This window comes from Orcinus orca, chromosome X, assembly GCF_937001465.1.
Source record: "Orcinus orca chromosome X, mOrcOrc1.1, whole genome shotgun sequence".
Taxonomy (NCBI): domain Eukaryota; kingdom Metazoa; phylum Chordata; class Mammalia; order Artiodactyla; family Delphinidae; genus Orcinus; species Orcinus orca.
In genome coordinates this window covers 127,732,820-127,747,978 of record NC_064580.1, presented here as the reverse complement: position 1 = coordinate 127,747,978, position 15,159 = coordinate 127,732,820, and the positions used below count along the sequence as shown (strand labels likewise).

The 15,159-nt window shown below is 40.7% G+C and overlaps 1 long non-coding RNA gene across 1 annotated transcript; it reads left to right on the top strand.

Annotated features, from left to right (window-relative positions):
* The first annotated feature begins 6,845 nt into the window (after positions 1 to 6,845).
* LOC117198849 (uncharacterized) lies at positions 6,846 to 12,998 on the top strand. Its single transcript, XR_004480098.2, has 4 exons — positions 6,846 to 7,106; positions 8,681 to 8,830; positions 9,613 to 9,718; positions 10,777 to 12,998. It is a non-coding gene; the product is annotated as an uncharacterized LOC117198849 (long non-coding RNA).
* Positions 12,999 to 15,159: the final 2,161 nt, after the last annotated feature.

Sequence of the window (15,159 nt, the reverse complement as noted above, 5' to 3'; positions counted from 1 at the left end):
CCCTCCCGGCCAGCCGTGGCGCACTGACCCCCTGCAGGCTGTGTTCACGCTGCCAACCCCAGTCCTCTCCCTGCGCTCCGACCGAAGCCCGAGCCTCAGCTCCCAGCCCCGCCTGCCCTGGCGGGCGAGCAGACAAGCCTCTCGGCCTGGTGAGTGGTGGTCGGCACCGACCCTCCCTGCGGGAATCTCCCCACTTTGCCCTCCACACCCCTGTGGCTGCGCTCTCCTCCGCGGCTCCAAAGCTTCCACCCTCTGCCACCTGCAGTCTCCGCCCGTGAAGGGGCTCCTAGTGTGTGGAAATCTTTCCTCCTTCACAGCTCCCTCCCACTGGTGCAGGTCCTGTCCCTATTCTTTTGTCTCTGTTTATTCTTTTTTCTTCTGCCCTACCCAGGTACGTGGGGGGTTTCTTGCCTTTTGGGAGGTCTGAGGTCTTCTGCCAGCGTTCAGTATGTGTTCTGTAGGAGTTGTTCCCTGTGTAGATGTATTTCTGTTGTATCTGTGGGGAGGAAGGTGATATCCACGTCTTACTCTTCCACCATCTTCCCCTTCATTTTTAAATTGAAATAAAATATACATAACATACAATTTATCATTTTAACCCTTTACAATTATCCAGTTCAGTGGTATTAAGTACATTCACATTATTGTGCAACCATCCCTACCGTCCATCTCCAGAACTCTTTTCATCTTATACAGCTAAAACTCTGTCCCTGCTGAGTTAGTTTCCTTCTATTCCTAGTTTATTGTGTTTTTTTAATCATTAAAGGGCATTGAATTTCCTCAAATGTTTTCTGTATCAACTGAGATGATCATGTATTTTTTTTCCTTTATTTTGTTAATCTGGTGTATTACACTGAATGATTTTCATGTGTTGAAACATAATATCCTCTTGTGGTCTTTTAATAGCTGCAGAATCTTTAGTGATGTTACCTCTCTCATTTGTGATATTGATAATTTATGTCTTTTCACTTTTTTCCCTCATCATCATGGCTAGGTGTTTATCAATTTTATAGATTGACTCAGTGAACCGGATTTCTATTTTATTGATTTTCTCTATTGTTTTTGTTTTCTGTTTCAATGATTCTGCTCTGATCTTTATTATTTCCATTCTTATGCTTAGTTTGCTCATTTGCTCTTTTTTTTTTTTCTAGTTCTTTAATGTACAAGCTGAGGTCAATGATCTGAGACCTTTCTTCTTTTCTAACAGAGGTGTATAATGCTATAAATTTTCTTCTAAGTACTGCTTTAGCTGTCTCCCATAAATTTGGATATGTATATTTTCATTTTCATTTAGTTTAATACATTTTAAAATTTCCATTTTGATTTCTTCTTTGTCTCATAAGTTATATATATATGTATTTTATTTAGAGTACAAATATTTGGGGATTTTTCAGATATCTTTCTCTTAACTGATTTCTACTTTAATTCTATAGCGGTCAGAGAACATACTTTATATAACTTGAGTCTTTTAATATTTAATTTGACTTGTGTTAAGGCCCACAGTATGGGCTTTCTTGGTAAATATTCCATGTGCATTTGAAAACAAAGTGTGATTTCTGCTATATATGTCAATGAGGTCCAATGGACTGATTTTCTTGTTCAGGTCTTCTATAACATTGCTGAATTTTATGTACATACTTTCAGTTATTGAGAGAGGAGTATTGTAATCACCAGTTATAATGGCGATTTTTCTAGTTAATTTTCAAGTTCTTTTAATTTTTCTTTATATATTTAGAAGGTCAGTTCTTAGGTTCACAAATGTTTAGATTGTTATGTTCTATTGATAAATTGACACCTTTAACATTATAAAATGATCTTTGTTATCTCTAATAATATTCTTTCTTCTGAAATCTACTTTGATATTAATATAGCAATTCCAGCTTTCTTTGGACTAGTGTCAGAATTAAATTTTAGCCTATTTTTTCTTTATATTTAGAGTGGCTTTGTTGTGGGCAGCATATAGTTAGGTTTTGCTTTTTTTGAATCCAATCTGATTATGTCTGCCTTTTGTGTGTGTGGTGTTTAGCCTGTTTATTGTAATCTGATTCTCATTACTGTTGGGTTTAAATCTGTCATTTTCTATTTGTTTTCTATTTGTCCCATCTGTTCTTTGTTTCTCTTTTTCTGCCATCTTTTGGATGAATTGAGTGTTTTTTATGTTTCCATTTTATCTCCTTTGTTGGCTTATTAGCTATAACTCTGTTTTGTTATTCAGTGTTTCTTGTAAGGTTTATAATATACATTTTGTACTTATCACAATCTGTCTTCAAGTGACATTATACTGTTTCAAATAAAGTATGAGAATCATGTAGAAGTATACTTCAATTTCTTCCCTCCTCACCTTAGTGCTATAGTTTTCATTCATTATACTTCTACCTATATTATAAATCTCCCAGTGCAATGTTGTTGTTTTTGTCTTTAAAATAGTCCATTATCTTTTTAAGCATCTTTACTGAGATTTATTCATATACCGTATAATTCACCCATTTAAAGTATACAATTCAATGGTTTTTAATATGTTCAGAGGTATGTTCGACCATCACCACAGTCAAGTTTAGATTATTTTTATCATCTGAAGAAAAAACCCTGTATCTTTTAGCTATCACTCCCTACACCTTGTCCTCACTCTCCCCCCAGCATTAAGCAATCACTGATGTACTCTCTGTCTCTATGGATCCCTATTCTGGACTTTCATATGAATGGAATCACATAGTATGATTTACAATGAGAAATCTTCTATTATCTTCACCTTTTTTCCTCTATACATAGTATATTATTCTTTTTTCCTCTGGCTACTTCTAAGATTTTCTTTTTATCACTGATTTCAAGCAATTTGATTATGATATGTGTTAGTGTAGCTTTCTTCTGTTTCTTATCCTTGGGTTTGTTAACTTCATGAATCTGCTGGTTTATAGTTGTCATTAACTTTTGAAAGGTTTTGGCCATTATTTCTTTAAACATTTTTTGAATAGCCCCTCTCTCCTCTGTCTTTTGGGGACTTCAATTGTATATATATTTGGTTGCTTGAAGTTGTGCCATATTTCACTGATGCTCTGTTTATTTATTTATGCTTTTAGTTTGTTTTCACTCCGTGTTTCATTTTAGATGGTATATATTGTTATGTCTTCGTAATCTTTTCATCTGCAATGTGCAGTCTGTCATTAAGCCTATCGAGTATATTTTTCATCTTAGCCATTTTAGTTTTCATGTCTAGAAGTTAATTTGGATCATTTCACATGTACCATTCCTCTACTTAACATGTCCGACCTTTCCTATAGCTTCTTGAACATATGGAATATAGTTATAATAATTATTTTAATGTCCTTTTCTATTAATTTCACCATCTATTATTTCTCTGTCAACTTCAACAGATTTTCCCCCTCATTATGGGTTATGTTTTTCTTCTTCTTTGCCTGTCTCGTAATTTTTTATTAGATGTTGGGGATTGACAGTTTTACCTTATTGGATATTGAATAAATATTCTTGAGCTTTGTTCTGGGATGCAGTTATGTGGAAATAGTTTGATGCTTTCAGGTCTTGCATGAGCTAAATTTTGTTAGTTGGGGCAAGAATAGGGTTTAGTCTGGGGTTTATTTTTCACCACTACCGAGGCAACATTCTTTTTATTATTTTAACCTAGGATTTCTCAACCTCAGTTCTAATGATATTTGGGGACAGATAATTCCTTGTGGTGGAGGACTGTCCTGTGCATTGTAGAATGTTTAACAGTATCCCTGGCCCTTACAAACTATATGCCAGTAGCATGCCCCCTGTTGTGACAACAAAAATGTCTCCAGATATTGCCAAATGTCGCCTTAGGGACAAAAGTGCCTTCCATTTGGGAACCACAGCTCTAACTGATGCTCACTTAATTATGAGATTTCCCACACTGACTGTAGACAAGAGGTATTATTCCTGACTGTGTGTGATCTCTGAGCACTGCTCCCTGTAATCGTTTTTGGTGGTTATTTCCCTGGTCTTGGGTAGTTTTCTCACTTGCATGCACTAATCAGTACTTTTATGAATATTTGAGGGAGACCCTGAAGACCTCTGGACTCCTCTTTATTTTCAGCTCTCACCTCTCTCATACTCTATCATATGAACTCTAGTCACCCTCTTTTTGTCAGACTCCCATCTCTGTGTACCCAATTCAGGGGGCCTGCCTAGGTTCCCCCTCCCTTGCTGTACCCTGGAAACTTTCTCCAGCTGGTAATGTGAAGCAATATTAGGACTCACCTCACTTATTTTTTATATTTCAGAGATAATTGTTTTGCATTGCCTCACGTCCAATGTCTTGAGTGACGTGGTTTGCATATTTTGTCTAGTTTGTTTTCAGTTGTTTCAAGTGGGAGGGTAAATCCCTTCCATACTTTGTCTTGACTGGAATTAAAAGTAATGTTCAGTAGCTTTTCTAAACTTCCAAATATTTGGGACTTGTCCAGATATTTTTGTTATTTCTAGTTTAATTCCACTGTGACTGTAGAAATGTCTCTGTATAATTTCAATTATTTTAAATATATTGAGACATGTTTTATGGCCCAACATCGGTATATCTTTGTGCTGTTAGTGGATGGAATGTCTTATAAATGTCGTTTTCTCTCTTTCCTGAACTTGTTAGTATTATTTGAATATTCTTGTTAGTATTCCATGTAGTCTCCTCTCTTGGCTTATTAGCTCCGCCTCTTTTACCCTTTTAGTAGTTGCCCTAGTATTTGCAATATGCATCTTTATCTTATCATGATCGAGTTTTAAATGATGTTATACCTCTTAGTAAACTGTGAGAACCTTACAAGAGTCTTTTTAAAAATTCATTTATTTATTTATTTATTTTTGGCTGCATTGGGTCTTCATTGCTGTGCGGGCTTTCTTTAGTTGCAACAGACAGGGGCTACTCTTCATTGCGGTGCGCTGGCTTCTCACTACGGTGGCTTCTCTTGTTGCGGAGCATGGGCTCTAGGCATGCGGGCCTCAGCAGTTGTGGTGCGTGGCCTTCAGTAGTTGTGGCTCGTGGGCTCTAGAGCACAGGCTCAGCATGGGCTTAGTTGGTCCGCGGCATGTGGGATCCTCCCGGACCAGGGCTGGAACCCATGTCCCCTGCATTGGCAGGCAGACTCCCAACCACTGCACCGCCAGGGAAGCCCACAACAATAGTCTTCCATTTTCCTCCCCTATCCTTCATGATATCATTTTGATAGATTTTTGTTCTATGTGTGTTATTAACACCAAAATGCATAGTATATTGTTGCTTTAAACAGTCAGTTTTTGAAGACATTAAAAATAATGTGAAGAAATTGTTTAAATATTTACTTACATATTTAACCTTTCCAGATCTCTTTATTTCTGTGTATATATCCATGTTTTCATCTGGTATCATTTTCCTCCTGTTTGATTCCTTTAACATTTCTTGCAGTGCAGGTCTGATGGCAATGAATCATGTCAGATTTTGTTTGTCTGGAAAATTATTTTGCTTTTGTTTCTGAAAGATATTTTCCCTGGGTATAAAATTCTAAGTAGACAGTTTCTTTCTTCAGCACTTTAAAGTTGTTCCATTGTCTTCTGGCTTGCATAGTTTCTGATGAGAAGTTTATTGTATTCTTATGTTTGTTCTTCTGTATGTAATATGTCTGTTTTCTCTGGCCACGAGGCATGTAGGATCTTAGCTCCCTAACCAGGGATTGAACCCACACCCCCTGCATTGGAAGGCGAAGTCTTAACCACTGGACTAGCATGGCTTTTTTAAATGTTTATTCTGTTTGGAATATTGTCTCTCTCCCCTTATTGGAATGAAAGACCCACAAGAAAGGGGATGTTGTCTGTTTTGTTTACTGCTATATCCCTAGCATGTAGAACTGTGTCTGGTATGTGGTAGGTACTTGTAAATATGTATTGGCTGAGTGAATGTATTCCAGTGGTGGTATATGCTTGGGTCAAGCTGCTGAGTGGTGCCAGACCCTCTGGAGTCCCTGGTTCCTGGCTGTTCCAAGCCTGGTTCTTTAGTTTTCCTATGAGTTTCTTTTGAGCTTCCCTATAGTCTTCCAATACATTTTCATTTTTGCTCAAGTTACACAGAATTCTTTTTTTTTTTTTTTTTTTTTGCTTACAATCAAAGATCTCCAGCTGAAAACCTACCTATAAGAATGTCTCTCTTGGGAATTTCCTGGCGGTTTAGTGGTTAGGACTCCACACTTCCACTGCAGAGGGTGGGGAACTATGATCCCAAAAGCCACACGGCACAGCCCAAAAAAAAAAAAAAAGAACGCCTCTCTCAAATTTGAAGCGTTATGTTGTCAATATCAGTGAAGGACAAAGGACATATGATCTGAGATGTGATCCCTGTGAGTTGTTGAAGTTGGAATTGCTATGATTACTGACTCAATTCTGTCACTATTTGCTGAAGTATTGGCATTTCTAGGACACTTGAGAGGTTTATGGGGATAATATCCAGTTGGGTATTTAATGTCAAGGCAGTCCTGGAAAAGTCTCCTGACATGCTTTCTCATGTACCTGGCTGTTGTCTGTTTCTGGGGTGATTGCACATTTAATAAGGGTAGCTGTAATCTTGTCTTGAAAGCAGAGATCTATGACTTGAATTTTGGATGTGTAGTAGGCCACAAAATTTAACATCAGAAGACTTCAGTGTGAATCTATTCCTCTAGCTTATTGGCCGAAGCTTTGTCAAGTCCATTCTCCAAGTAGCTTTTGTGATATAGCACCAATAATAGGAAGGAGAATGCTTAGAACGCTTCCCAAATTCCCAGGCCCTGTCTGTAACTGCCTCACGTGTTTTTCAGGACACCATTTTTGGGAGTCACAAAGCGCTTCATTTTCAGGTCAATATGAGTTTAATAATCACCATACATTTATTTTTTGTGCTTTTCTTGAATAGCTCTAAGGGGCCAAGTACAGGATACCTCATTTTATTGAGCTTCACAGACGTTGCGTTTTGTTACAAATTGATATTTGGCAACCCTGCATCGAGCAAGTCGGTCAGCACTATTTTTCCAGCTGCATTTGCTCACTTCACGTGTCCGTGTCGTATTTTGATCATTCTAGCAATGTTTCAAACCGTCCACCAGCAAAAGGATTACTACATGCTGAAGGCTCAGGTAATGGTTAGCATTTTTTAGCAATAAAGTATTTTTAATTAAGGTATATACATTGTTTTTTTAGACATAATGTTATTGTACACTTAATAGGCTACAGTATAGTATAAACATGACTTTTATATGCACTAGGAAACCAGTGAATTTGTGTGATTCAATTTATTGTGATGCTCGCTTTATTGTGGTGGTTGGAACAGAACCTGCAATATCTCTGAAGTCTGCCTGTACAGACTCTAAGATAATTTGTAACTAGGTGAGCAGGCTACCGCATCAAAGGTTCCTTAGTGGGAAAGTCGTTGCTAAAAGTCTACCAAAGATGAATTCTTTCTTTCCATCTGGAAAAGAAATACCTATACCCCAGTGGGTCTGTAAATTCCTCTTCATTATTATTATTATTCAGCTTAATCTGAAGGCATTTACTAGCTCCCCTTCCTTCAGATTATTGCCATCTGGGCTCTTAGCATTTCCTCCAAAGATTGGTAATCAGTTAGTGTGCTGAAAGAATTTATAAATACGTAAGAACTGTGTTTTCCAGGGTTAAATGGGTGACATTATGTTCCTGTACCTCATCCTTTAGTGCTTCTGGAAACATCATAATTTCCCGAAATAGAGCAAGGAAGTGCAAACTCAATGAGCAAATAAAATCTTTCTTTGGTGGTTGTCTAGGACTGATGTAGGAGGAAAAGCCAGATTTCCTGGTAGATGAGTTTGTGAGAGATGCTTTTGTAATGCCTTGAATAGAAGGCTTGAGGCCAAGTATGTAATCGAGCAAAGCCTACTCCAACACTACTGTGTTAGTAAGAGCACATAATCCCTTCTGAGTGAATTTACAACTGCAAGGCTATTAGGCGGCCATAGCTCCCCTAAGTACTAATTGTAATGGAACACGCTGGCCCACATCTTAGCCACACTGGGGACAGTTATGCCAAGAACACTGCTCTCTACTCAGCATCATCTCGACTGTCTTCCTGGATAATGTTGCTCATGTTCGCAAACAGCCGGCTTGGAAGTTATCCTTGTGTGACTTGTTAGCTGCTGGTCTTTCAGCCAAATCACTTTGTCTGTGTGCACAGAGCACTTATTGATTTATTTATTTATTAACATCTTTATTGGAGTATAATTGCTTTACAGTGCTGTGTTAGTTTCTGCTGTATAACAAAGTGAATCAGTTATACATATACATACGTCCCCATATCTCTTGCGTCTCCCTCCCACCCTCCCTATCCCACCCCTCTAGGTGGTCACAAAGCACCGAGCTGATCTCCCTGAGCTATGTGGCTGCTTCCCACTAGCTGTTTATTTTACGTTTGGTAGACATGGAGCACTTTAAAAGGGAAAGAGCCCAAGGCACTTAGGGGATTCAACTTGATTATCTTACTGTCAGTCGCTACAAACCCAAACATTAGTTTGTGCCATCTCCAGCTCAAGGTGGCTTAGATTCTCTTTGGCAGAACACAGAGGATGTTCCATTTCACATGTTCAATGCGTAGCCTTGACATTATGCAGGGCCTGGGAACAGGATAAATTCAGACTGTGTCACAGACCCATAATTTTCCCAAGCATTCTTTTCCACACAGGAACCCCAATTCTACCAAGCTTTCCATCTGGAGTGGAGATCTTTGGAAGAAGCAAGGTGATGGGTCCTGTGCACTCTCATCTGAGCTTCGTGGGATGGAGGAATCATCGGAGGAGCCCAGAGAAGACTTGGGCTGATGCTTCACAAAGTGGTAAGCAGAAGACTTGGTCTCTAGCATTGTCACACTTTCTCTTCTCTCTACCCCTCCTACTGTCCATATACCCGATCTGCTGTCTCATTCAGCAAGGAAAGCCTCCACACTGGCTCTAAATCCATGATGTGAAGGGAGGGAAGAAACCTGCCCTGTGAGGATCTCAGAAAATTTGGAGTCAAGTTTCTTTTTGTTATAAATGACAGAAACCTTCTTTCCTAGTTGAAGCGTACAAGAGAATTTATTGGAAGAATACTGAGGTAGCTCGCAGAATCAGTGGAAGAACTTCAGGAACCAAAGCAGCTCAGGAAACTTCAAGGAGTGAAATTGGAGATTTGATAGCAGCAGTGAATGTGTGCTTACGTGTTACTGTGGGCTCTCTCTCTCTCTCTCTCTCTCTCTCTCACACACACACACACACACACACACACACACACACACACTCATCTCTGCTCATTTCTTCCTGGCCCCAAACTCTCTTGTTGCAAATGAGCTTTCTTTTTCTGGTGGAGAACATGGTTTCTGGCATCCCTGGATTTACAGAATTCCATCCTGGAGACCCCAGAGGAAAGAGAAAGCATCTTTGTTCTCTTGTCAGTATTTGAACATCCCTAAGGAAAGGATCTGAACATAATCCTAGGGTTTTAGTTGGCCACAACTTGGCATAATGTGACATGCAGCTGATGAACATGTGACCGTGATCAGAGCTGCATTGATACAAGCAGACTGTCTAAATCAAAAGACGTGATGGATTCAAAGTCTTCTCTATTTTTCTTTTTAAGAGAATGGTGATTGAGTTTACGAGCCCGCTGAAGATCTGGAAACCGTGAATTATGAGGTCATTTTGGAGAAGCTGGGGATGATTTATGCCGAGGAGAGAAGGCTCAGGTAGGGTTTAAGGTGGTGTGGGATGTGAAAACTCTGTATGATGGAAAGGGACGAGATTTCCTGCCTGCTGTGGAAGATGGAAGTAACAGCAGTGCAGGGGCAGGGGTGAGAGAATATCATGAGTGGAAAGTTCATTGGTCTTAGAATCAGGAGACCTAGACTTTAGTCTTGGTTTTGCCTTTGTCTGAATCTCCTCCTTGTTAGGGTGGTTTGGCCATGGTGTGGATTGGCTGGGCCATGACTCGGATGAGATGTCTGGGATTGGCGGTTGGAGTCAGTGAAGCCAAAGGTGTGTGGGCCAGGGTGGGAAGCAAGTCTAAGTTCTTTACAGAGAGCTGGAGACAAAGTCCAAACCCCAGTTTGAAGGTCCAGAGGCAAAAATCACAGGGATATTAGAGCAGGAGCAGGTCACGAATAAGTGGGGATAGGTGGGTCCTGAGGAATTGGTGAAAACATGAGTAGGTGCTTGTTGATTGCCTCTAGCTGTTTGGGGAGCCTGGTGGGGTGCACCAGTATCCAGGGCTAGGGCAAGTCATTATCTAGCCATGTGACCTTGGATGACTCTCCTCTGGGTCTCAGGTACCTTAGCTGGGAAGTAAGGGGTTGAAGTGGTGACCCCCAGGGTCCTTTTTAGCTCTGGTTTTATGAGTTACAGGAATGAAATCTTGAGTGTTTTATTAGAACAGAGTGTTTTACCAATTAGAGCCGTCAACTCATGGAGCTGGCAACCTTGGCCAGTAGAGAAAATTCCAGATCTATTGGCAGGATGAGGACGCCTAGATTCTGTATTTTAATTTCTTTTAAGTAATATCTCTTCTTGAAAGGGTTAGAATGTGCCTCGCAGGTACAGCCTTCCAGTGGCATCAGCCCCCTTCACGTTTGGCTGGTTTCTCCCAGTCAGTGGAGCCATTGCAGCAATCGGATGTTCTCTATTTTGCCACAGTAGGAAGTAATATAAACACTCTTCAGATTTTCACTGGTGAGAGTATTTTTTTTTGTTGTTGTTCTTGTCTTCTCTTTGGAAAATCTCCACGGCTGCACCATTTGGCTATCTGAAGCTTTTGCATGCATCGCAAACACCATCTGTTATAACCCGAGACACACACGCTGCATGGAATTAGGAATAGAAGCCAGTGTTGCAGCTGGACATGGCAGAGGAAATTGATAGAACCACCACTTCCTCTGCAGGACTGACATGGTGAATGGGGCATCTGGGGTTTGTCTGAGCTTTTGCATTCATCAATTAAAGATCTCTTTTGGCTGCTGCAGAGACATTGCCTATTTGATTCCAAAACTTGCCTTGAAGAAAACAAGTAGCTGCTTCTTAGTGCAGGAGGAAGTCTAACCTGGGGGCTATTTCAAGAGGCCTGAGAATTCCTTGGTCAAGAAGACTAGGTCTAGATGCAGGAGGCATGGCTCTCTGTCTCCACCATCAAATTTCTCCAGAGGGGCCCCGTGGGGCCACTGAGCTGGCAGACTCGTCCTCTCCCCAGCTGGTCATAAGAAGCTCTTGGCCTCTCTATTGCAATCTCACCTTTTGTGCACATGATCATTGCAGCATCCCAAGAAGCAGGGAAGACTCTACTGTCTACTGCTATTCAGGAGAAAACAGAGGCTCAGGGATGAGGTGAGCCTGAATTCTAAATTGGGCAAGATGGTTCTTCGGGACCTGAGTCCACCATCTTCTCAGTCTGCCGGCTTTCTGAATAAAGTCGCTATTCCTTGCCCCAGCAACTCGTCTCTCGATTTATTGGCCTGTCGTGTGGCAAGCAGTAGGAGCTTGGACTTGGTAACGGCGTCTGTGTGGACTTCGTCTGCTTTACAGCATGCTCCTCAGGATGCTCTCCATAAGCCAACACTGAAGAGGCTGGTGCAGCAGAGCAAGAATAAAGGGAAGATGTGCAGGACAGCAGTAAAGAGCCTAAAACCTGGGCTCCAGTCGCTGCTGTGCCCCTTATGATAGAGGGGAGGGAGTAAAGTCAAACATTGCCTCGTTCTGGTCAGCCTCGAGAGGATATATGTGTTAATTTCTTCCTTCCTGCAGTCATTCACAGGTGGGCCTGCTCAGGAAGTTTCCTGTGAACTAAAAAAAGGTATTTTATTTTATTTATTTATTTTTAACATCTTTATTGGACCATAATTGCTTTACATTGTTGTGTTAGTTTCTGCTTTATAACAAAGTGAATCAGCTGTACATATACATATATCCCCAAATCTCTTCCCTCTTGCATCTCCCTCCCACCCTCCCTATCCCACCCCTCTAGGTGGTCACAAAGCACCAAGCTGATCTCCCTGTGCTATGCGGCTCCTTCCCACTAGCTAGCTATTTTACGTTTGGTAGTGTATATATGTCCATGCCACTCTCTCACTTTGCCCCGGCTTACCCCTCCCCCTCCCCATGACCTCAAGTCCATTCTCTACGTCTGCGTCTTTATTCCCGTCCTGACCCTAGGTTCTTCAGAACCACTTTTTTTTTTAGATTCCATATATATGTGTTAACATACGGTATTTATTTTTCTCTTTCTGACTTACTTCACTATGTATGACAGTCTCTAAGTCCATCCACCTCACTACAAATAACTCAAATTCGTTTCTTTTTATGGCTGAGTAATATTCCATTGTATATATATGCCACATCTTCCTTACCCATTCATCTGTCGATGGACACTTAGGTTGCTTCCATATCCTGGCTATTGTAAATAGAGCTGCAATGAACACTGTCGTACATGACTTGTTTTGAATTATGGTTTTCTCAGGGTATATGCCCGGTTGTGGGATTGCTGGGTCATATGGTAGTTCTACTTTTAGTTTTTTAAGGAACCTCCATACTGTTCTCCATAGTGGCTGTATCAATTAACATTCCCACCAACAGTGCAAGAGGCTTCCCTCTTCTCCACACCCTCTCCAGCATTTATTGTTTGTAGATTTTTTGATGTTGGCCATTCTGACTGCTGTGAGGTGATACCTCACTGTAGTTTTGATTTGGATTTCACTAATTATTAGTGATGTTGAGCATCCATTCATGTGTTTGTTGGCAATCTGTGTATCTTCCTTGGAGAAATGTCTATTTAGGTCTTCGGCCCATTTTTGGATTGGGTTGTTTGTTTTTGTGATATTGAGCTGCATGAGCTGCTTGTAAATGTTGGAGATTAATCCTTTGTCAGTTGCTTCATTTGCAAATATTTTCTCCCATTCTGAGGGTTGTCTTTTCGTCTTGCTTATGGTTTTCTTTGCTGTGCAAAGGCTTTTAAGTTTCTTTAGGTCCCATTTGTTTTTGTTTTTGTTTTTTGTTTTTTTTTGCTGTACGCGGGCCTCTCACTGTTGTGGCCTCTCCCGTTGCGGAGCACAGGCTCCAGATGCGCAGGCTCAGCGGCCATGGCTCATGGGCCCAGCTGCTCCGCGGCATGTGGGATCTTCCCGGACCGGGGCACGAACCTGTGTCCCCTGCATTGGCAGGCGGATTCTCAACCACTGCGCCACCAGGGAAGCCCATTATTTTTGTTTTTTTTTCCATTCTTTTTGACACACCAGAAGGTGTGTCAAAAAGGATCTTGCTGTGATTTATGTCATAGAGTGTTCTACCTATGTTTTCCTCTAAGAGTTTGATAGTGTCTGGCCTTACATTTAGGTTTCAATCCATTCTGAGTTTATTTTTCTGTATGGTGTTAGGGAGTGTTCTAATTTCATTCTTTTACATGTAGCTGTCCAGTTTTCCCAGCACCACTTATTGAGGACGCAGTCTTTTCTCCATTGTATATTCCTGCCTCCTTTATCAAAAATAAGGTGACCATATGTGTGTGGGTTTATCTCTGGGCTTTCTATCCTGTTCCATTGATCTATATTTCTGTTTTTGTGCCAGTACCATACTGTCTTGATTACTGTAGCTTTGTAGTATAGTCCGAAGTCCAGGAGCCTGATTCCTCCAGCTCCGTTTTTCTTTCTCAAGATTGCTTTGGCTATTTGGGCTCTTTTGTGTTTCCATACAAATTGTGAAGTTTTTTGTTCCAGTTCTGTGAAAAATGCCATTGGTAGTTTGATAGGGATTACATGGAATCTGTTGATTGCTTTGGGTAGTAGAGTCATTTTCACAGTGTTGATTCTTCCAATCCAAGAACATGGTATATCTCTCCATCTATTTCTATCATCTTTAATTTCTTTCATCAGTGTCTTATAATTTTCTGCATACAGGTCTTTTGTCTCCTTAGGTAGGTTTATTCCTAGGTATTTTATTCTTTTTGTTGCAATGGTAAATGGGAGTGTTTCCTTAATTTCTCTTTCAGATTTTTCATCATTAGTGTATAGGAATGCCAGAGATTTCTGTGCATTAATTTTGTATCCTGCTACTTTACCAAATTCATTGATTAGCTCTAAACGTTTTCTGGTAGCATCTTTAGGATTCTCTATGTATAGTATCATGTCATCTGCAAACAGTGACAGCTTTACTTCTTCTTTTCCGATTTGGATTCCTTTTATTTCTTTTTCTTCTCTGATTGCTGTGGCTAAAACGTCCAAAACTATGTTGAATAATAGTGGTGACAGTGGACAACCTTGTCTTGTTCCTGATCTTAGACGAAATGCTTTCAGTTTTTCACCACTGAGAATGATGTTGGCTGTGGGTTTGTCATATATGGCCTTTATTATGTTGAGGTAAGTTCCCTCTATGCCTACTTTCTGGAGGGTTTTTATCATAAATGGGTGCTGAATTTTGTCGTAAGTTTCCGTTGCTCACTCCCTGAGGGGGGTGGTGAGCTGGGTCTTTATATGGGGTGAGGCCAGGGGTGAGTCCAGGGGTCGGGCTGGAGGGATGGCTTTGGTGGTCTGTCTACCCCTTTGGTGGTGTTGAGTGCAGGGGTCATGTGTAGCACCCTGCTTTTGCTGCTGATACCCTGTTTTTGCTCCTGGCTCTTCAAAAGTGGCAGTTGGGTTTTTTTGGTCTTTTTGTATCCTGTTGTCCATAATTTGCCCCACATGTGCATGCACACAGGTTTTAGTCCCTTATAGTTTTCTTTGTATTTTGTCACTGGGGGAGACGTTTGTCCAGGTGCAGGCATTGCAGCAAAGGGTCCCAGGTCCCAGCCTGTCTCGATATCAGCTAACAGGTACTATGGAGTTACTGCCAGCACAGTCCTAAGTGTTTCATGGTATTACCCCGTTAGGACTCAAAACAACCATGTGATGGGTGTTATGCTATTGTCTTCCCTAATTTATAGAAGAGGAGACTGAAGTTCAGAGTGAATCATTTGTGCAAGACCATAGACCAGTAAATAGTAGAGGTGCAATTTGATCCCCGCTCCATCTGACCCCAAAGTCCATGCTCTTAACTACATGTGGTGCACTTTTCACCTCTATCACATCCACATCATGGACTATTATGTGGTTCTCAAAATGATGGTTATAACATGTAGAGATGCTTATAATTGTATGTGAAGAAAGCAAGATAT